Here is a 22,914-nt window from a genome sequence, read left to right on the forward strand (position 1 = left end):
AATTTTTTTCCCCCACAAAAATCAGTATATCTTTTTTCCCTTGTTTTGAATATGGGCTAGCTTAGTGACTTGCTCTTAACAAAAACAATGCAGTGTAGTGGATCAGTGCAACATATGCACCTAGGTTTTAAAATTTTAAACAAATTTCTATTGGTTGTCGCTCCACTAGAATACATACCTTTGAAGATCTAGGCCTACATGTAAGAAATTAAATTGCACTGAAGATGATACTGGAGAGACAATGTGGAGAGAACAACTAGTAGCAAAAGACGTCCAACTAATGATACCCATTTCATCTCCTGCTGTTTAACTTTCCCTGCCTAAGATTCAGGCACTTTAGTGGGAAAAAAAAAAAATCCATTTGCACTCTTGTTTTACTTCAGTTCTACAAATGCAATGTCACAATAAGTCCCAGTCTTAAATTCCTGTCCAAGAGAACATGTAGAAGAAAATAACACTACCCCTTTTCTAACTCACTAAATTTTGGGTTATTGAAGGATTCTCTGGTAAAATTATTGAATGATGCAAAAAGCATCAAAAGAAGATGGAAGGAATACACAGAGTCATTGTACCAAAAGGAAATGGTTGAGGCTCAACCATTTCAAGAGGAAGCATACGATCAAAGGCAGTGATACTGAAGGAAGAAGTAAAAGGTGTATTGAAGGAACGGGCAAAGAAAAAGGCACCAAGAATTGATGGAATACAAATTGAAATCTTCCAAGAAAGTGAGGCGGCACAGGAGGCACTCACTCATCTTGGCCAAGAAATTTGAAAGACAACTATCTTATCCACTGATTGGAAGAGATCTATATTTGTGCCCATTCCAAAGACAGGTAACCCAATGGGATCCAAAAATCATTGGACAATATCTTTGATATCCCATGTGAGTAAAGTTTTATTAAAGGTAATACAAAAACAGCTACAAGCATACATTGACAGAGAACTTCCAGAGGTTCAAGCTGGATTCAGAAGAGGCCGTGGAACGAGGATATCATTGCTGAAGTCTGATAGATCTTGGCTAAAAGCAGAGAATACCCGAAAGATGTTTACCTGTGCTTTATTGACTATGCAAAGGATTTCAATTGTGTGGATCATGACAAGCCATGGACAACATTGAGAAGTATAAGTATTCCAGAACACTTAATTGTGCTCATGAGGAATCTGTACCTGGACCAGGAGGCAGTTGTTCGAACAGAAAATAGGAACACTGAATGGTTTAACATTACAAAAGGTGTGCGACAAGGTTGTATCCTTTCACCATACTTATTCAACCTGTATACTGAGTAAATAATCTGAGAAGTTGGGTTCTACGAAGAAAAACGAGGCATCAGGGTTGAAGGAAGACTCATGAACAACCTGCGATATGCAGATGATACAACCTTGCTTGCTGAAAGTGAAGAGGTCTTAAAATTATTTACTGATGAAGATCAAAGACCATACATAGCCTTCGGTATGAATTGCATCTCAGTATAAAGAAAACAAAAATCCTTACCAGTGGACCAATAAACAACATTCTTATAAACAGAGGAAATATTGAAGTTGTCAAGGACTTCATTCCTCTTGAATCAAGTATCAATACTCACAGAAACAGCAGTCAAGAAATCAAATGACATATTGCATTAGGCAAATCAGCTACACAAGACCTTTTAAAATTGTTGAAAAGCAAAAATGTCAGCTTGAAGACTAAGGTGCACCTGACCCAAGCCATGGTATTTTCAATAACCTCATATGCATGTGAAAGCTGGACAACGAATAAGGAAGACTGTAGAAGATTTGATGCTTTTGAGTTGTGGTGTTGGAGGAGAATACTGAAAATGCCATGGGCTGCCAAAAGAACAAACAGATCTGTGTTGGAAGAAGTGCAGCCAGAGGGCTCCTTGGAGGCCAGGACATATTGTCAGGAAGGATCAGTCACTGGAGAAGGATATCATGTTTGGTAGGGTGAAGGGTCAGAGAAAAAGAAGACACCCAGCAAGATGGATTGGCAAAGTGGCAGCATCATTGGGCTCAAGTGTGGCAACAAAAGTGAGGCTGGCCCAGGATCAGGCAGTGTTTCTTTCTGTTGTGCATAAGGTTGCTATGAGTCTGTACTGACTCAATGGCACCTAACAACAATAAATATTGAGAAACAGAAAGCAAATATAGTACTTCAAGAGAGAACTAGTGATAATTTTAACAAACAATATTGTTGTTTATATTATTGTTAAGTGCTTCTAGAGATCCTGTGTCCAAAGAGTGACTGGTGGGTTTGAACAACCAACCTTGTGGTTAGAAGTCCAATGCTTATCCTACAGCTCTACACAAGGACTACTGTAAAAGCATTTGAAAACATAAGTGATTGCTTTAATTGTTTTACTATTCATTTTGAAAACTTTCCTTTGTAAAAAAAAAAAAAAATCTTTAAAAAGTAAAAATAAGCTTTAGTTTCCTTGAATTCACAATTAACACATTTTTGATAAACATGCATAGCAGGACAGGTTCCCAATTAACCTTTCGACACATACTGTTCAATGACATTGGTTATATTCTTCACTGGTATCAACAGTCTCAATATTTGTTCTAGTTATTCTATTCCTGTTAACCTAGCCACATTCCCCATCAACCTACTCATGTATGTTTTGAGTGACTGTTGATAATTTGGTCTCATATAGGTGATTTTTAAAAATAATATGATATTCAAGGGTAGCATCATTTACTTTAGACACTATTGTGCTATTTAACTAAAAGATTACTGTTGTTGTTGTTAAGTGCTGTCAAGTAGGTTCTGACTCATAGCAACCCTGTATAGTTTCTGAGAAGCAGCTGAGGGGTTTGAACTGTCAACCTTGTTGTTTATAGTCCAGTACTGATCCTACAGTGCTACACCAAGATGCCAAAAATTACTAGAGGGAATTATTTCTTTTCAAAGTTTAAAAACTATTTCAGAACTATTCTTTCAGGGATATCTACAGTCTCAGTGAATATATTAAGTCAGGATTTTTTGAGATTTTGAAATTGTTTCACATTTTTCTTCCTTTCTATCAGGATACAACTATATGGCCCTGATCACAATGTTCAGTAGTAGAATCCAGGCACCTTCTAGGCATTCTAACCTCAGGATAAAGAAGTTTATAATTCTTGTACTTAGTCCTGATTCTTTGTTTTAATCTTCTCCGGATAAGAAAAGACCAATAGCTGTATCTTAGATGACTCCTCATAGTCTTACAAGACCTTAGTTATTACTCACCAAATTAGAATATAGAACATAACTTTACATAAATTATATAATGCCAAATGATTGAATTGTCCCATGAAATTTCATGCCTAAATCTTCAAATCAAGAAATTTATTGTCTATCTGAAGAGAACAGCTAATGTCAAATTAGTATCCATGACTAATATGCCACCACTCATCTGGTAGCTTATATTTTTGTGGCTTGCATATTACAGTAATTTTGGAAGTTATGCCACTGTAAATGCCATTGGAGTCTCCTATGGTGAATAGGTTTCAGCACAAGTTACAGACATAGAATAGGAAGAAAGAAAGGCATACTACTTTTGAATGATTAGCCATTGAAAACATTATAAATAGTAGAGGAACATTGTTAGATATGGTGCTAAAATATGAAAATATTATGAATAGCAATGGATCACAGTCAGATTTATTCCTGGAAGATGAGCACCTCATGATGGAAGGCATTCAAAATTCAAATGAGGAATAGTTTCCTCCAAAAGTAAAGTTGACCACAATGACATGAAAGTAGCAATGCTTTCAGGACCTTCATTTGTTGATGGCAATAACTCAAAATGAGGTGAAACAACTACAAACATCCATTATGAATCAGAATTTAGAATGCACAAAGTATGAGCCTAGAAAAATTGGAAATTGTCAAAATGAAAAGGAACACATAAAGATTGATATCCTAGGCATTAATTGAGAACCCAAGAAAGATGGAGAAGATCACAATGGATGTCGGAAGAGACACTGAAAATTGCTTTACAGCATAGAGATGCTAAAACAAATGGAAGAAATGAGGAGGTACAAGAGCTGAACAGAAAATTTCAAAGGTCAGCTCAAGAAGATAAAGTCAAATATTAAAACAAAATGTGCAAAGATCTGGAGTCAGAAAACCAAAAAAGGAAGAACACACTCAGCATTTCTCAAGCTGGGGAAACTGAAGAAAAAAAATCAAGCCTCGGCTTTTGTTATTGAAGGATTCTCTGGGCAAATTATTGAATGATGGAGAAAGCATAAAAAAAAAGATGGAAGGAATACACAGAGTTACTGTACCAAAAGGAAATGGTTCATGTTCAACCATTTCAAGAGGTAGCATATGATCAAGTGCCAATGATACTGAAGGAGGAAGTCCAAGGTACATTGAAGGAATTGACAAAGAAAAAGGCACCAGGAATTGATAGAATAAAAATTGAAATCTTTCAAGAAACAGAGGTGGCACTCACTCATCTCTGCCAAGAAATTTAAAAGACAACTATGTGGGTGACTGGTTGGAAGAGATCCATATTTGTGCCAATTCCAAAGAGAAGTGACCCAATAGAATGTGGAAATCATTAGACAAAATCTTTGATATCCCATGCGAGGAAAGTTTTACTAAAGGTAATACAGAAATGGCCGAAAGCATACACTGACAGAGAATTTCTAGGGGTTCAAGCCGGATTCAGAAGAGGCCATGGAATGTGGAATATCATTACAGATGTCAGATGGATCTTGACTGAAAGCAGAGAATATCAGAAAGATGGTTACCTGTGCTTCATTGACTACACAAAGGCTTTCAATTGTGTGGATGATAACACGTTATGGACGACATTGCAAAGTGTGAGTGTTCTGGAACAATTAATTGTTCTCATGAGGAATCTGTACCTGGACCAAGAGGCAGTTGTTGGAACAAAACATGGGAATACTGAATGATTTAAAATTAAGAAAGATGTGTGACAGAGTTGTATTCATTCACCATACTTATTCAAACTGTATGCTAAACAAATAATCTGAGAAGCTGGGTTATATGAAAAAAAAAAAAAAAACAAAAAAAAACCATGGCATCAGGATTGGAAGAAGACTCATTAACAACATATGATATGCACATGATGCAACCTTGCTTGCTGAAAGTGAAGATGACTTAAAATACTTAATGATGAAGATCAAAGAGCACAGCCTTTAGTATGGATTGCATCTAAATGTAAAGAAAACAAAAATCCTCACTATTGTTCCAATAAACATTCTTATCAACAGAGAAAAGATTGAAGTTGTCAAGGAATTCATTCTTCTTGGATCAACTATCAACATTCATTGAAACAGCAGTCAAGAAATCAAACGACATATTGCATTTGGCAAATCAGCTGCACAAGACCTTTTTAAAGTGTTGAAGAGAAAAGATGTCAGCTTGAGGACTAAGGTGCGCCTGACCCAAGCCATGGTATTTTCAATAACCTCATACACATGCAAAAGCTGGACAGTGAATAAGGAAGACTGTAGAAGAATTGAAGCTTTTGAGTTGTGGTGCTGGAGGAGAATATTGAAAGTGCCATGGCTGCCAAAAGAACAACCAGATCTGTGTTGGAAGAAGTGCAGCCAGAATGCTCCTTGGAGGCCAGATGGCCAAACTTTGTCTCTCATACTTTGGGCATGTTGTCAGGAGGGACCAGTCACTGGAGAAAGATATCATATTTGGTAAGGTCAGAGAAAAGGAGGAAGATCCCTAGCAAGATGGATTGGCAATGTGGCAACATCAATGGGCTCAAGCGTCACAACAATTGTGTGGTTGGTCCAGGATCGGGCAGTGTTTCTTTCTGTTGTGTATAGGGTCGCTATGAGTTGTTGGTACCAACTCAATGGCACCTAACAGCAGCAATAACAATGAGCTGAATGTTCCTTAGAAGCCAACATAGTGAGACTTCATCTCTCATATTTTGGAAGGATCAGTCCCTGAAGAAGGATAACATTCTTGGTCAAGTAGAGGGTCATCAGTGAAGAAGAGAAAGGCCTAAATGAAATAAATTAGCAAAGTTACAGCAACAGTGGGCTCAAGTATTACAATCCTCTTTTTTGCTTAATATCCTCTTTACAAAGCATGATGTCCTCCTCCAGGGATTGTTGTTAAGTGCTGTTGAGTCGATTCCGACCCATAGCGACCCTGTATAGGATTTTCAAAGAGCAGCTGGTGAGCTTGAACCACTGAAATTACAGTTCATGCAGTCTGGTGCAGTAACTCACAGCGCCACACTTGTAATAATATGTCTGAAGTATGAGACACAAATTCTCACTTTCCTGGCTCCCGAAAAACTTCCCACTGTATTTCTTTCAACAGATATTTGTTTGCACTACTAGCAGTTCATGGTACTTTTAATATTCTTCTCCATCATCACAACTCTAATGCATCAATTCTTCTATGGTCTTCCTTTTTCATAGTTCAACTTTCACATGCATATGTTGTGGTTGTGTGCCATCATGTTGGTACCGACTCATAGTGACCCTATGCACAACAGTATGAAACACAGCTCGATCATGGGCCAACATCAAAATTGTTGCTTTGCTTGAGCCCATTGATGCTGCCACTTTGCCAATCCATCTTGTTGGAGGTCTTCTTCTTTTTGTCTGATCCTCTTCTTAACCAGGAGGAGCTCTGGTAGCGTAGTGGTTACGAATCGGGCTGCGAACCTTAAGGCCAACAGTTCGAAACTACCAGCCGCTCCGCGGGAGAAAGATGAGGCGTTCTGCTCCCGTAAAGATTTACAGCCTTGGAAACCCTGTACAGGGTCGCTATGGGTCGGAACCAACTCGACTGCACTAAACAACAAACAACAACTTCTTAACCAACATGATATACTTCTGCAGTGACTGGTCCTTCCTGACAATATGTCTGAAGTATAACAGATGAAATTTGGCCATCCTGATCTCCAAGGTGCACTCTGGATGCACTTCTTCCAACACAGATCTGGTTGTTCTTTTGGCATCCCATGGCACTTTCAATATTCGCCTCCAGCACCATAACTCAAATGCATCAAATCTTCTACAGTCTTCCTTATTCACTGTCCAGCTTTTGTAGGCATATGAGGTTATTGAAAATACCATGGCTTGGGTCAGGCGCACCTTAGTCCTCAAGCTGACATCTTTGCTCTTCAACACTTTAAAAAGGTCTTGTGCAGCTGATTTGCCTAATACAATAATTCATTTGATTTCTTGACTGCTGCTTCCATGAGTGTTGATAGTTGATCCAAGAAGAATGCTTGACAACTGCAATCTTTTCTCCTTTGATAAGACTGTGGTTTATTGGTCCAGCTGTGAGGATTTTGTTTTCTTTACATTTAGATGCAATCCATACTGATGGCTGTGCTCTTTTATCTTCATCAGTAAGTATTTTAAATTGTTTTCACTTTGAGCAAGCAAATTTGTATCATCTGCATCTCGCAGGTTGTTAATGAGTCTTCCTCCAATCCTGATGTCACATTTTTCTTCATATAACCTAGGTTCTCAGATTATTTGCTCAACATACAGGTTGAATAAATATGGTGAAAGAATACAAGCCTTAATTTTAAACCATTCAGTGTTCCCATGTTCTGTTCGAACAACTGCCTCTTGGTCCAGGTACAGATTCCTCATGAGCACAATTAATTGTTTTGGAATACTCATACTTTGCAATGTTTCCATAGCTTGTCATGATCCACACAATTGAAAGCCTTTGTGTAGTCAATAAAGCACAGGTAAACATCTTTCTGGTATTCTCTTATTGCAGCCAAGAACCAATGTACATCATGCATATGAGGCTATTCAAAATACCAAATCTGGCTTTAGGTGCACCTTTGTCCTTATGCTGATACATTTGTTGATCAAACAAAGCAAAAGCTCATTTAAAAGACAGAAAAAGATGAAAAGGCCCAAATGGATGTCAGAAGAGACTCTGAAAATTGCTTTTGAGTTTAATAAGCTAAAGGGACTGGAAGAAATGAAGTAAATGAACTAAAGGGAAAATCTCAAAGCATCTAGAGAAGAAAAAGTCAAGTATTATAATATAATGTTCAAAGACCTTGAGTTAGAAAACCTAAAGGGAAAAACACGCTCAGCATTTCTCAAAAAGAAAGAACTAAAGAAAAATTCAAGCCTCAAGTTACATTATTGAATGATTCTATGGGAAAAATATTGAATGATAAATAAAGCATCAAAAGCAGATGGAAAGAATACAGAGTTACTATGCCAAAAAGGTAATGATTAAGGTTCAATCATTTCAAGAGGTAATGTATGGTTAAGAAATCATGATACTGAGGGAAGAAGTCCAAGTTGCACTGTAGGCATTAGAAAAAAGCAAGTCTTGGAATACAAACTAAACTATTTCAACAAACCTTCAGCACTGGAGGAACACACTTATCTATACCAAGAAATTTGAAAGACAGCTAGCTGGCCAACTGATTAGAAAAGATCCACATTTGCACCCATTCCAAAGAGCTGTGAACCCATGGGAATGCATACATCATTGAACTATATTATTCATGTGTAATATAAATACAATTTTGCTGACAATAAGTCAAAAACAGTTGCAACAGTACATTGATAGAGAACTGCTGAAAGTTCAGACTGGATTCAGAAAAGGACAGGGAGTGAGGCATATCATTGCTGATATCAGATGGATCTTGACTAAAAACTGAATACCAGAGAAATATTTACTTGTGCTTTAATGGCTATGCAAAGGCTTTTTTCTCTGTGAGCCATAACCAGCTATGGATAACATTTCAAAGAATGAATAATCCAGAACACTTAATTTTGGCCAAAAGTTCATTGTTCAAATAGAAAAAGGAGATACTGGATGTTTTAAAATCAGGAGTGGTGTGCACCAGGGTCGTATTCTTTCACTGTATTTATTCAATCTGTATGCTGAGAAAATAATGTGAGAAACTGCATCAGATGAGTCATCAGTACTGGCAGAATACTCATGAACAGTCTACAATATGCATATGATAAAACCTTGGTTGCTGGAATTGAAGAGAACTTAAAATACTTACTGATCAAAGTCAAAGACTTCAGTATGAATTGCATATGGTTTCTTTTACTTGATGTAAAGAAAACAAAAATCTTCACAACTGGACCAATTAATAATGTCATGATAAATGGACAAAAGATAGAAGTTGTCAAAGACTTCCATTTTGCTTGAATCCACAGTCAACACTCATGGAACTAGCAGTCAAGCAATCAAATTATGTATTGCATTATGTAAATTTGATGCAAAATACCTCTTTAAAACTTTAAAAAGCATGGATATCCATTTGAGGACTAAGGCGTGAATGACCCAAGCCATGGCGTTTTCAACTGCCTCATGTGTTTGTGAAAGTTGGTCATGAGTAAGAAAGATTATTGAAGAATAGATGCATTTGAATTAAGGTGTTGGAAAAGAATAGTGATTGTAATGTAGACTGTTAGAAAAACAAACAAAATTGCTCTGAAAAAAAGTGCAGCAAAATACTTTTGAGAAGTAAGGATGGTGAGGCTTTGTCTCACATACTTTATCAGGAGGGATCAATCCCTGGAGATGGACATCATGATTTATAAAGTAAAGGGTCAACAAAAAAGAAGAAGACCCCTAATGAGATGGATTGACATATGGCAGCAGCAAGGGGCTCAAGTTAACAATTGTAAGATTGGCACAAATATGGGTATTGTTTCATTTTTTTGCCCAAGTTCGCTGTAAGTCAGAACCAACTTGACAGCACCCAACAACAAGAAGTGTCAGTTTCTGTGACCTATATTTGTTTGCATATATTTGTGCTGTGACCCTTATTTCTCTAGCATACGTGGTGCTGTGGGATAAGACACTGGACTGCAAGGTCGATTTGAACCACAAAGGTCAGTAGTTCAAACTCACCAGCTGCTTCTTGGAAAACAAATGCAGGGTCATTATGAGTTGGAACTGACTTGATGGTACTTAACAACAACATATACCAAATAGATATATATCAAATGTACTAAATAGGTCATATGGTATACTATTTTCAACTTTTTGAGAAAGTGTCATACTGTTTTCCACAATGGTTATAGTCTCTCATACTTTGGACATATTGTCAGGAGGGAACAGTCGCTGGAGAAGGATATCATGCTTGGTAAGATGGAGGGTGGGAGAAAAAGAGGAAGACCCCCAACGAGTGGCATCATTGATGGCGTCAAGTGTGGCAGTGGTAGTGAGGTTGGCCCAGGATTGGACATTGTTTCATTCTGCTGTGCATGGGATTGCTATGAGTCAGTTCTGATTCAATGGCACCTGACAACAACAACAACAACCAGCAGTATGGTGTATGAGTGTTCCAGTCTTTTCACGCCCTCACCTCACTAGCATTTTTGTTATCTGGTTTTTCTTTTTCTTTTTTTTTTACTTTGCTAATTAATACTGGAGTTAGATGATATCTTATTGTTGTTTTGATTTGCTTCTCTCTAGTGACCAGTGATGGTGAATGTTTCTTCATATTTGTTGGCCACTTGCATATGTTTTTTGGTGAAGTCTGTTCATGTCCTCTGATGATTTTTCAACTTTTCACTGTTTTCTTCTTTGTTGAGATGATGGAAACTCTTAATTGAACAATATTTTTCTTTGAAAGCAATGCTACTATGAAATACAGTCAGTGAAATTATGTGAAAATTTTAATACATTATTTTAGCAGGAATAATACTGAATATTTTAGAATTTTATTAAATGTATATTGACACTTGAAAATGTGAATGGGGGTCTATGGTTGAAATAATATTTTGAAAAATAGTGTCCTATTAGTTTAACAAATACAAGAACATAACCTTAGTTTTGATTTGTCAATAAACAAGGAACATATTGCAATAATATGCTTTTCAATGGATGAGTTATTTCTTGGGAATTCATGAAATCTTATGGATTCTTAATCTCTGAATAAATGGAAAACAACAGAGAGTGTAATCCTATTATCAAAGACTGTTCAAAGGTGAATTCCATCTAGTTCTATTTTGATGGCAAGGCAGTCTTCTTTGTTTTCTCAGAAGCAGACACTATACAAATGAATTGGATAAACTGTGAGTTTTACTTTTTAAAAAATAGTACCCTTTATCAACTCTCATATTTAGAGAATGAATATAAAGGATAACGAATTTTAGAAAATTAATATCATTCCAACTGATCAATTTAGTTGATGGGTGAAAAATATGGGAGTGCAGTGGCTTTGTACCATAAGCATTAGATCACAAACTATAATGTCAGCAGTTTGAACCCACCAGCTGCTCTGTGAGAGAAAGATGAAGCTTTCTGCTCCTGCAAATAAATACAGCCTCAGAATCCCTATATATAGGGTCACTATATTTTAGAACCAACTTGACACCACTTAACAACAATGGGGATAATATGAATGGATATTTTTAAGGTATTTATAAGAAAAACTTCATCTTTTATCAAAATAAATATTAATGTGCATAAGTGTATTTATCTTGAAGGACTCATTTATTTTCATTGAAAGCATGATGACAGATAGAAGTTATCCAGTTGCAGTTGAGTGAAATTTGACTCACGGCAACACTGTGCTGCAGAGCAAAATTGTACTACAGAGCGACTTCAATGTCTATGATCTTTCATAAGGAGATCACAAGGACTTTCATCCCAGAATCTTCTGAGTGGATTTGAATCTTCAATCATTAGATTAGTAACCATACATCCCAGATAAAGGTTGATGTTGTGTGATGTGTGCTGTGCAGTTAATTCCAAATCATGACACCCCTATATGACAGCATAGAACCACCACAGGACTTCCTAGACTGTGATCTTTATTGGCAACAGACTGCTGAGTCTTTTTTTTTTTTTTGCAAAGTCACAGGTGGGTTCAAATCATTAACTTTCTGTTAAGCAACAGAGCTTTTAATAGCTGTGCCACCAGATTAAGCTCATTTAATATAATTTACCTACTATTACTTTTGTCCTATTAACTTTGAAGATTTATGAAAGTTTCTTCCCAGTTTGTAAATCTTTGTTGTTGTTTAGTGCCTTCAAGTCAGTCCTGACTCATAGCAACCTGTATAGTGTTTCTGAGGAGCAGCTGATGAATCTGAACCACTGGCTTTGCAATTCAAACCTTGTGGTACTCCAGTGCATTATCCCACAGTGCCACACAAGGACCCACAATTAATTAGTCCCAAGTTGCTCAGCATTATAAAAGGCAAACATATAATCAGGGTAACTAGTAAATATATAAAAGGTTGATTAGTGATCACAGCCCCTATACAAATGAATCAATAGTTTCTTACTGACTGAGTTATCAAACCTGATGTTCCAAAGTTGTACTGTCAGAATGAAAACAAAAGGTGTATTAAACATGATGTTAATTGGCCCCAGCAGTATTTCCTCAGAAAGCACTGGGACAACCTGAAGATTTTCAAACATCAGTTATTAAGAAACAAAGTAAAAGATGGCACCAATCAACATTGTCATTGCCTGATACTATAAAATAATCATGTACATGCAATGCACATGGAGGAGGTGTCTGCAGGATGGCATGATGTAGAGTTGTCTTCAAGAAATAATAATATTGGAACACTTTAATTCTAGTTTTGCATTTTCTATAATTACCTATGTGAACCCTATCCTGTTACTTAAACCCTAAAGTGTTTAACCTAATTTCAAAACCCTAAAATGCATAAACAAATGATTTATCAAGCTCCTTATTACTATGAAAGTTCTATTGTTTTAAGATGATCAGTTTTTATTTATTCATCTTTCCTGATGTAAACTGTTGTTGTTGTTATTAAATGTCGTTGAGTCAGTTCTGACTCATAGTAACCCAGTTTAGGGTTTCTGAGGAGCTGCTGGTGGATTTGAACTGCTTACCTGTGGTTCAGGTTAACAACCTGAGAATTGCAGATGATACAACCTTGCTTGCTGAAAGTGAAGAGGACTTAAAACATTTACTGATGACGATCAAAGAGCACAGCCTTCAGTATGGATTACATCTCAATGTCAAGAAAACAAAAGTCCTCACCACTGGACCAGTAAACAACATTCTTATCAACGGAAAAAAAGTTTGAAGTTGTCAGGAACTTCATTCTTCTTGGATCAACTATCAACATTCACAGAAGCAGCAGTCAAGAAATCAAACGAGATACTCCTGCAATGCTGGTGGGACTGCAAAATGGCCCAACCTCTCTGGAAAGCAATATGGCGCTTCCTCAGAAGGTTGAAAATAGAAATATCTTATGATCCAGCAATTCCTCTACTTGGCATTTACCCACAAGAAAAATGAGCCACAACACAAGAAGATATATGCATATCAATGTTCATAGCAGCACTATTTACAATAGCAAAAAGATGGATACAGCAAAAATGCCCATCAACTGAAGAATGGATAAACAAACTGTGGTACATACACACAATGGAATATTATGCTACCTTGAAGAACAACAAGGAAGCTGTATGATACCACATAACATGGATGAACTTTGAGGACATTATGTTGAGTGAAATTAGTCAGTCACAAAAAGAGAAATACTGCATAGGACCACTACTGTAAAAGACTAAGAAAAAGAACCCATACTGAAGGGGGGTGGGGGGATTCTTTGCTGATTGCTGGGATATTGAGGGGGAGGGAGGCGAAGGTGGAGCACAGGGCAGGGAATAGACACAGGAAAGTTTGGGTGCTGAGGAGGGGGGCAATATACAAGAAGGGAGAGGGGAACGGAAGAACAAAGCAGATGAGAGAACAATTAGGCAGGTTTGAATGGGCTAAGTGGGACAGAGGTAAATAATGATGTATGCACAACCTTGGAACAACAGGGTTTTGGGATACAGAGATTGAACCATGGTTGGAATGGAGAAAAGGGAGGAATAATGTTAAGATGCTTGGCTGTCTTTTGAATCTTGGTTTTTCTTGCATTATATTATAAAATACACACTGGAGGGGGAGAGATAGGAACAGCCAGAAACATCACCATAGAAAACTTGTAAGTCTGTCTTCTGCCTATAACTGATTAGAATACCTAAAATGGGGCTACAACATGCCCAGTGAAGGAGGCTTCCTGTGGAGCCTCTGCAATACATAAGACTATAGGTGGAAGCCTGAACCACATCCAGATCTTCAGAGAGGGGAAATTTCCACTTGAAAGGACAAGCAGACCAACATGGAGCTGCTAGAAGAACAGAAGATACTTCTTGAAAAAAAAATCTACAGGAAAAATACAAACAGTAGAGGGAGACCGACTGTTACTACAAGAACAAGCAAGTTGCTTACCCAGGAAATATCAAGGCAAGTGGTCGGGTCCCCTCAGTGCAAACCCGCTTCCAAGACTAAGACTCAATGGAAATACACGCTCTGATTGGTGACTATGCTCATCACCGATAAGGGGAAGTGAGGGAAAAACAGCAATGAAGTGGCAAGCTAAGCCCTGTAACATTCAATAGACTTCTGTGAACCTGGGTGAAGACCTGGTGGGCCAGCAGTGTGGCAAGACCTGGGGACTCTTGGGCCCAGAATCAGTGACATAGCCACAGAGGACTAGAGTGGAGAGTGAAGTGTCCAGTGGATAAGAAGAGGGGGGATATGCACAAAAACACCCACACTTGCAGATAATACCCACTTAACCTGGCTTCAATGAGGAGATGATCAGAGCTCAACCAGAAGAAGAAAGAAGAGGGAAAAAAAAAGTGTAATCTGATACTATTTGATGTACTTGGCCTACACCTATGGATGCAGTAGCTCAAAAGAGGGAACAAATCCTAACAGCAAGGATCATTCCCACCACCTCCATACACAGAGTAGACAGGGATGGGCAATTTGGACATTGGCTACCCAAAATGTAGGGGCTACAAAGGCAAGAAGTGACTGGCTTACAAGCTTTCAAGAGGGAAGCTAGATTCATAGGGCATGGAGGAAGGTAGAATCTCCACTGAGAAGTATACAATCTGTCTAGGCGGGGCTGATGAAATGAAATCCATATGGATTTCTTGTGATACAATAGTGAATAATTGTTATCTGGACTGCTTGTGAGGGTTGGAATTGTAAAGGTAGACGTTTTTTTAGCAAGGAAGGGAGTGATTAACTTTTCAGCCTAAGAGTGGAGGTTCCTTGGACCATCAAGGGAGAAGAGTGGACAGCGGGACTCTACCCAGAGAAGCAGTGATGCCTGAAATGGAGGCAGAGACAATGACGTGGAGAGATGGTGCTGTTGGGGACTTTAGACACAGAGAAGGAGAGGGGCTGTGTGCTGATGACCGGGGTGCATGCTTGTAGTACAGACTGTTTGGATGGTTGATGATGCGTGCAGAGGATTGTAACCATAGCAATGAAATTATATACTATAGGATGAATATAAAACTAATGTTCTCCCATGTAAACGGTCACATAATTTACAATAAAACATTAAAAAAAAAGACAATAAAGACCAAAATGGATGCAAAAAGAAAAAGAAATCAAACGATGTATTGCATTAGGCAAATCTGCTGCACAAGACCTTTTTAAAGTGTTGAAGAGCAAAGATGTCAACTTGAGTACTAAGGTGCACCTGACCCAAGCCTTGGTATTTTCAATAACTTCATGTGCATGCGAAAGCTGGGCAGTGAATAAGGAAGACCGTAGAAGAATTGATGCTTTTGTGTTACAGTGTTGAAGGAGAATACTGAAAGTGCCGTGGACTGCCAAAAGAACTAATAGATCTGTTTTGGAAGAAGTGCAGCCAGAGTGCTCCTTGGAGGTCAAGATGGCCAAACTTCATCTCTCATACTTCGGACATATTGTCAAGAGGGACCAGTCACTGGAGAAGGATATCATGTTTGGTAACGTGGAGGGTCAGAGAAAAAGAGGAAAACCCCCAACAAGATGGATTGACCAAGTGGCAGCATAGATGGACTCAAGTGTGGCAACAGTAGTGAGGCTGGCTCAGGACTGGGCAGTATTTCATTCTGCTGTGCTATGAGTCAGTACCAAATTGATGGCACCTAACAACAACAACAACACCTTGTGGTTTACAGTCCCTTGCTTATCTTACAGCACCACACCATGAAATGAGAGATTATGAGTAAAATGAAGTATTTTGATTCATGATGAAATACTTGTCTAACTTAGTTAAATGTGAATGCTTTTTCTTAATTGTGATTATTCTCATTACTTCACTGTTCTTCTACAGAGTCTGATAACTAAACTATCCTTTTAGTTATCTAAGTTCACAGAAGAGGAATTAATTAATTACTGAATTTATTTACAAACCATTTTATTATTCAAACTGGTCAGTCAAGTTCAGTTACCATGCAATTAAACCATGGAACTAAATCAGATATTGAATTATCTCTTACTGTCTTATAAACAAGATTAATCTTCTCCTTAACAAAAATGATTGTTATGTGGATGGATCCTACTAATACTCAATTATATAAATGAAGATAATTGTACTCTGTACTTATGAACTATATAGTATTACAGGGAACAGCAACTAAATAAATTTTGGCAAATGTTATAGGAAACAATGACACAAATGCCCACTTTATATTGGCTGGTTATGTATATACGAGGGGGCTTCAAAAAGTTAGTGTGGAAATGAAATTAAAAGATGATGGAAGTTTACCACAAACTTTTAAAAAAAATGTTTTATTGTGGATTATATGATAGTTTACATGGGAGAACATTAGCTTTACATTCATCCTATCATATATTGTTTCATTGCCATGATTACAATCCCCTCCACGCATCATCAAACAACAAAAAGGGTATACCCCACAAGCCTACCCCTCGGTCATCAGCACACAGACCCTTTCCCTCTCCCCAGCCACTCCATCTCTCCAGATCATCATCTCTGCCTCCATCTCTGACATCACTGTTTCTCTGGGTAGGGTCCTGCACTCTGCTCTTCTCCCTTGATGGTCCCTGGGACCTCTACTCCTGGACTGTAAAGTCAACCACTCCCATCCTTTTGCTACAAAATGTCTACCTTTACATTTCCAACCCTCACAGTGAGTCCTGATAACAATTAATTGCTATTATACCACAAGAGTCCTATCCCCATCTCCTTTCATCAGCCCCGCCTAGACAGATTGGTTACTACTCAGTGGAGATTCTACCTTCCTCCATGCCCTCTGGATCTAGTCTCCTTCTTGACAGCTTGTAATACAGTCACTTCTTGCTTTTGTAGCCCCTCCCCCCCCCACCATTTTGGATAGCCAATGTCCCAGTTGCCCATCCCTGTCTACCCTGTGTATTGATAGGTGGGAATGATCCTCGCTGTAAAGATGTGTTCGCTTTTTTGAGCTACTGCATCCATAGGTGTAGGTCAAGTTCATGAAATTGTATCAGATTACTCTTTTTTCCCTCTTATATCTTCTTTTAGTTGAGTTCTGATCATTCAGCCATTGAAGCCAGGTCAAGTGGGTATTATCTGCAAGTGTGGGTGTTCTTGTGCATATGACCTCACTTCTTATCAGCTGCACACTCCACTCTCCACTATAGTCCTCTGTGGCTATGTCACTGACTCTGGGCCCTGGGGTTCCCAGGTCTTGCCACACAGATGGCCAACCAGGTCTCCACATGGGTTCACAGGAGTCTATTGAATGTGGTAAGATTTAGCTCATAATCATTGTTGTTTTTCCTTCAATTCCCCTTATCGGTGACCAACGTGGTCACCATACCACAAACTTTTTGAAGCCCTTTATACATACACACATTTTATGTTGGTACAGACTCTGGTCATTTATATAATTTTATTACTATCATTTGTAAAGTCATAAATGTTTAAAGTTATGTTGTCATACATAGTAATCAGATACCCCTACATTTTGAAAAGTAAAGTATACAAATTTTAGCATGCTAGAATTGTGGTGACAGCTTACTATGTTTTTCATAAGTGCCATTGAGTCGATTCTGACACATAGTGACCTTTTATAGGATTTTTAAGTAGTGATTGGCGAGCTTGAACTGCCTACGTTGCTGTTCAAATTGATTTTGCAGTCCAGCACGTTAGTCCACAGTAACACAGCAGGACTTATAGGTAGCTATGTTGTTGTTGTCTAATGCCACAGAGTATGTTTGACTCACAGTGACCCTGTATAGCATTTCTGAGGAGCAGCTAGTGAGGTTGAACTGCCGACGTTGTGGTTCAAACCAACCTTGTGGTCAAGTGCTTATCCTGCAGCACCACATCAGGATTCCACAGGTTGCTATAATATTAACTAAATATATAGGACTGCTGTTTCCACAGAATCATATTGGCATTGGATATGAAATAGAAGATAAATTATATAAAGATATATTTAAATGTTCACATTGATCCAACCATTTCTCATACACAATAAATGTCTTCTTTGTACATACATACTTCGCTACATACCACATCAATAATTTAAAAGTGATTATGCTCCTATAATATGTCTAACTTTAGTTACAATCTGAGCTTTTTGTTTGCTCTTGTTTTGATTATGGGTTTGGTTATAATGTATTACTCTTTTCTAAGCAGGTGATATATCCCCCTCTAAGACTGAAACCCAAACGGAACACATGAACAGGCATGTAAGCTTGTTGACCACCACATTGGTCTACTAGTGAGTGAAAGACAGGGAAAGGCAGCAATGAAGACATGGGCTGAGTTCAACTAGGTTCCATAGACTCCTGTTGACCTGGAGATGAGAGAGAGAAGAGGAAGGGCTGGTTGGTTCAAAGTGTGGTGAGACCTGGGGTCACCTGAGCCCATGGACAAGGACATAGCCACAGAGGGCTAGAGCTTAGAGTGAAGCATCCAGCTGATATGAAATGAGGGGAAATGCACAAGAACACCCAAACTTGCAGATATTACTCATTTGACCTAGCCTCGATGGCTTGACAATCAGAACTCGACTAGAGGAAGATAAAAAAGAATACAATTTTTGATAATGGAAACGAGGGTAAATTGCCACAATTTGATGAACTTGACCTACATTCATGGAGGTTGTAGCTCAAAATACCATTAGAGAGGAAAGGAGTCTTCACATCAAGTTATCAATGCTATCTCCTCTGTATACAGGGAAGATAGGGATGGACAACTTAGACATTGGCTACCTAAAATGAGGGGCAATAAAGGTATGAAGTGACTGGCTTACAAGGTTTCAAGAGGGACTTTACTTTTAGAGTCAGGGGAGGGAAGATAGAGTCCCCACTGAATAGTTTTCATCTTGTCTAGATGGGTGTGGTAAAAAAGAGATAGGGATAAGATTCAATAGTGAGTCATTGTTATCATGACTAATTGCAACAGTCACATTGTATAGGTAGAAGTTTTCTGGCAAAAATGGGGCAGTAGTTAATCTTTAGTCCAGAAACAGAGGACCCTAGGACCTACGGGAGAATATCACAAGCAGAATGCAGGAACTTATTCAGAGAAGCAAGGACACCAGAGATGGAGGCAGAGATGATGACATGGAGAGAGGGCGCAGCTAATGACTCTAGATTCATAGATAGAGAGGGACTGAGAGCTGGTGGCCAGGAGGCAGACTTGCAGTGTGTCCTTTGGTGGTGTAAATTATTATATATGCCTGAGCATTAAAAAAAAAAAAAAAAGAGCTAAAGTGAATAGAGAGAAATACTGTTAACTGACAGTACATGGAGGTTATAATAATTATAATGAAATAAAGTATATGATTTGTTGAATGTAAAACTGATGATCTGCCCTGTAAAATTTCATTCAATTCACAATAAAAACTTAAAAAAAAAGTTACATAGCTATAGAGATAGAGGTGTATTTTAAAATATTTTATATGAGATTGATTTTTATCATTGAGAAAGCGGAAACATCTCTCTATTTCAGATCTAAATACAGTACACATACAAACACATATATTTTTCAAGGTTTCTCAACATAGACATAATGAACATAATTTTGGGCCAGATACTTAAGGTTTTGGGAGGTTGTATGTTGTGTAGTAGATTCTGGTAACATTCTTCTGTTGTGAAAATCATGAATGTATTCTAATAATATCAAATATTCTTTGGGGGAAAAATCACCACCTGATGAGAACCACTGGTCTAATGCTTTATAAATAGTTCTTATCTTCCAAACATTTTTGAAAGATGTTTAGGAATAGGATTAAATATTTAGCTTTTGATTTGTTTGAATAATATGTCTAAATAAATTTCTGATGCTTGGTAATTCTTTTAAGTCTTGATCCTTTAAAATGTATCATAATATTAATTATATCATCACATTCCTTTCCAAAAAAGCACACTATTTAATAGTATAGTGTTAAGAAACAATCACATAATAAAAATGTTGAGAACTATAAAAAGCCTAAGATTATGCACTTATTTGCAAGTGAGCAAATTAGCTTGCCAGAGTTTTATGGTTGCTGTTAGACGACATATGACTCTAGAGCCAGCAATGGATAGGTTATCCCTCAAAGCAATGGGAGCAGCTAGAGTATCAACTTTATTTACTCCTGTTTCCTGAGGCCCTGTTCCTATGGGGATCCCTGAAGAGAGCTTGATAATACCTACATGTGAGGAACTCATTTAGAGACTTTGACTCTCTTCTAATGTGGAATTAGTATAACTGCCCTTTATTCCTTATAAAAATGGTCTTGTGTTCTAAATGTACATGGTGTGGTGCTGTAGGGTAAGTACCGGACTACTAACTAAAAAGGTGGGCTGCTGTTTGAAAACCACTAGCCACTCCTCAGAAACTCCTAGGGTCACTATGAGTCAGAAAGAATGCAATTACACTAACAATTTAACAGCTCCTCATTTATCAACAATCTCATTATTCAACATTTCATATTTATAACCATAGTAAAAAATCTACTATCTTATTTTTCTATTTAATGATGCAACTGGCATTGCAGCAATGGCTACAGAGTGTCCCTCCCTCAAGAAGGACCGTCTCTGGATGACCTCTAGGCATTTGAGCCCCACAGGCCCACACTCTCTATTCCCTCCTGCTGGCAGGAGTGCTACCTCCAGAGGCAGGCAACCTAGGCTGCATCTGTAGCCATGGCCTCCTGACGTTGAACCAGTGGGCTCCCTGTTCTGGGTTTCCTGGTCTTGTGCTACCTGAGATCCTGCAGCTTAAAACTGAAGGGAAGAAAGGAAGAGGCATTGGAGAGAGTGTTTGGAAGAAAGGCATGTGAGTTCAATGGCCTCCCAATGTGAGTCAAATTCAGTCTGAAGTTTCTGCCTCCATGGCGCTTGGTAAAAGGCCGGGATCCCTGTGCCCTAAAGAAGCTCAGAGTCTCCATGACTTGCCAGGCCTGAGTGCAGAGGAGGCTCCAGTATTATGAACACAGGGCTTGCTAGGGTGGGAGAAAAGCCATTATTGGCAGCTGTACAAGAGAAAGGCAAAGTGGTTAAGCTATGGGGCCTCCAGCCACACAGCCTGACTTTATCCAGGTTTGTCTCCTCTCAGCAGCTGTCTTCACAAAGCAATAATCCATAAGTGTATTCCATATAATGATAAATCTTAGCTTATTATTTTTATGATGACATTTCATAAATAGTAATTTAAAAATCAAACACAGAGATGACCTAAAAAGGAAAAAATGTTGTTGTTGTTATTACTTTACTTTACATTTTCACATAACACTAATTTACCTTATAATGACCTGATTTATGGAATTTATTAGGAGTGGGTGTACATATTTCTACATAAGAGAATACTTTTATTACTTATGTTACTAATATAAGTATTACATGATCATCTCTACAGTGGACATATCTTGGAATATTTCTTTGGTGGTGGTGGTGGTGGTTTTGCCATGGAGTTGGTTCTGACTTATAGGGACCCTGTGGAGGGTTTCTGAAGCTGTAAATCTTTATGGAAGTAAAAAGCCTCATCTTTCTCCCATGTAGAGACTGGTAGATTCAAACTGCTGACCTTATGATGAGTAGCACAGTTTGCAATACACTACACTACCAGTTCTTTATTAGCCAAAAAAGGTGGTAAAATCTCAGCACACTGCTCTACTATTGTTAATGACTTTTGGGTAATTTAACCATACACAGTCAGTAAGTTGTTCGGTGTTGTTAAGTACCATCGAATCGATTCTGACTCTTAGTGATCCTGTATAGAGTTCTGGTGAGCTTGAACCATTGACCTAGTAATTCAAACAGACTTTGTGATGCTCTATTGTTGTGAATGACTTTGGGGTAATTTAACCAGTAGCATGGTGGTTACGAGTCAGGCTGCTAATATCAAAATCAGAAGTTTGAAGCTACCAGCTGTTCTGTGGGAGAAAGACGAGACTTTCTGCTCCCATAAAGATTTACAGCTTTGGAAACCCTGTACAGGGTCACTATGAGTCAGAACCGACTGCTTGGCTCACCACCACCTCATTCAGTAAGTTAGGCAAGGCAATAAACTATCTTGTTGTAATTTTATTTTAATTGTAAATTAATTACCTTAGTTAATATATATTCCTTTTAAATATGTTTATTTTTATTATAGATTTAACATAAATGGAAAATACAGTATATCCAAGCTTCATAAGTCACTTGTTCATTTCACTGAATACCAAATTTATAATGCGCTGGACTTTCCTTTATGAAACTTAATGCTTCTCTGTATCTAACCTTTGTATAGCATACTTGCATGTTTTATGTTGAACTCACCTCATAGAATATAAATTCCTCTTGCATAAGATCATCTTTAATGTCTAGTACAGACATTGTGCTTGAATTAATGAATAGATATTGGAAAAGAAAATTATTCTTCAAAATTTGGGTTCTTATACTAATAAACTATATGTTTTAGAAGTAGAAATAATCTATTTTTACATGTATATGTAAAATTATTTATACTGCATTGAGATTTTTATCTTTCCCTTTTTATCAAAATACATCAACACCATTCTCTTAGAAAGCTCTATCATTTTACTCTACATTTACTATTACTAGGTTCTAAATGTCACGCTGTGGGTTAATGCGCTGCACTGTGAATTCAATTGAACTGGAAGGTTGGCAGTTCATACTCACCAGCCGCTCTTCAGAAACCTTATAC

General features: G+C 37.9%; 1 pseudogene; it reads right to left on the minus strand.

The window, feature by feature from the left end:
• LOC102812976 overlaps positions 1-22,583 on the minus strand; it is a 42,554-nt pseudogene extending 19,971 nt beyond the window's left edge.
• Positions 22,584-22,914: the final 331 nt, after the last annotated feature.

The sequence above is a fragment of the Chrysochloris asiatica genome, unplaced genomic scaffold, assembly GCF_000296735.1.
Source record: "Chrysochloris asiatica unplaced genomic scaffold, ChrAsi1.0 scaffold00017, whole genome shotgun sequence".
NCBI lineage: Eukaryota > Metazoa > Chordata > Mammalia > Afrosoricida > Chrysochloridae > Chrysochloris > Chrysochloris asiatica.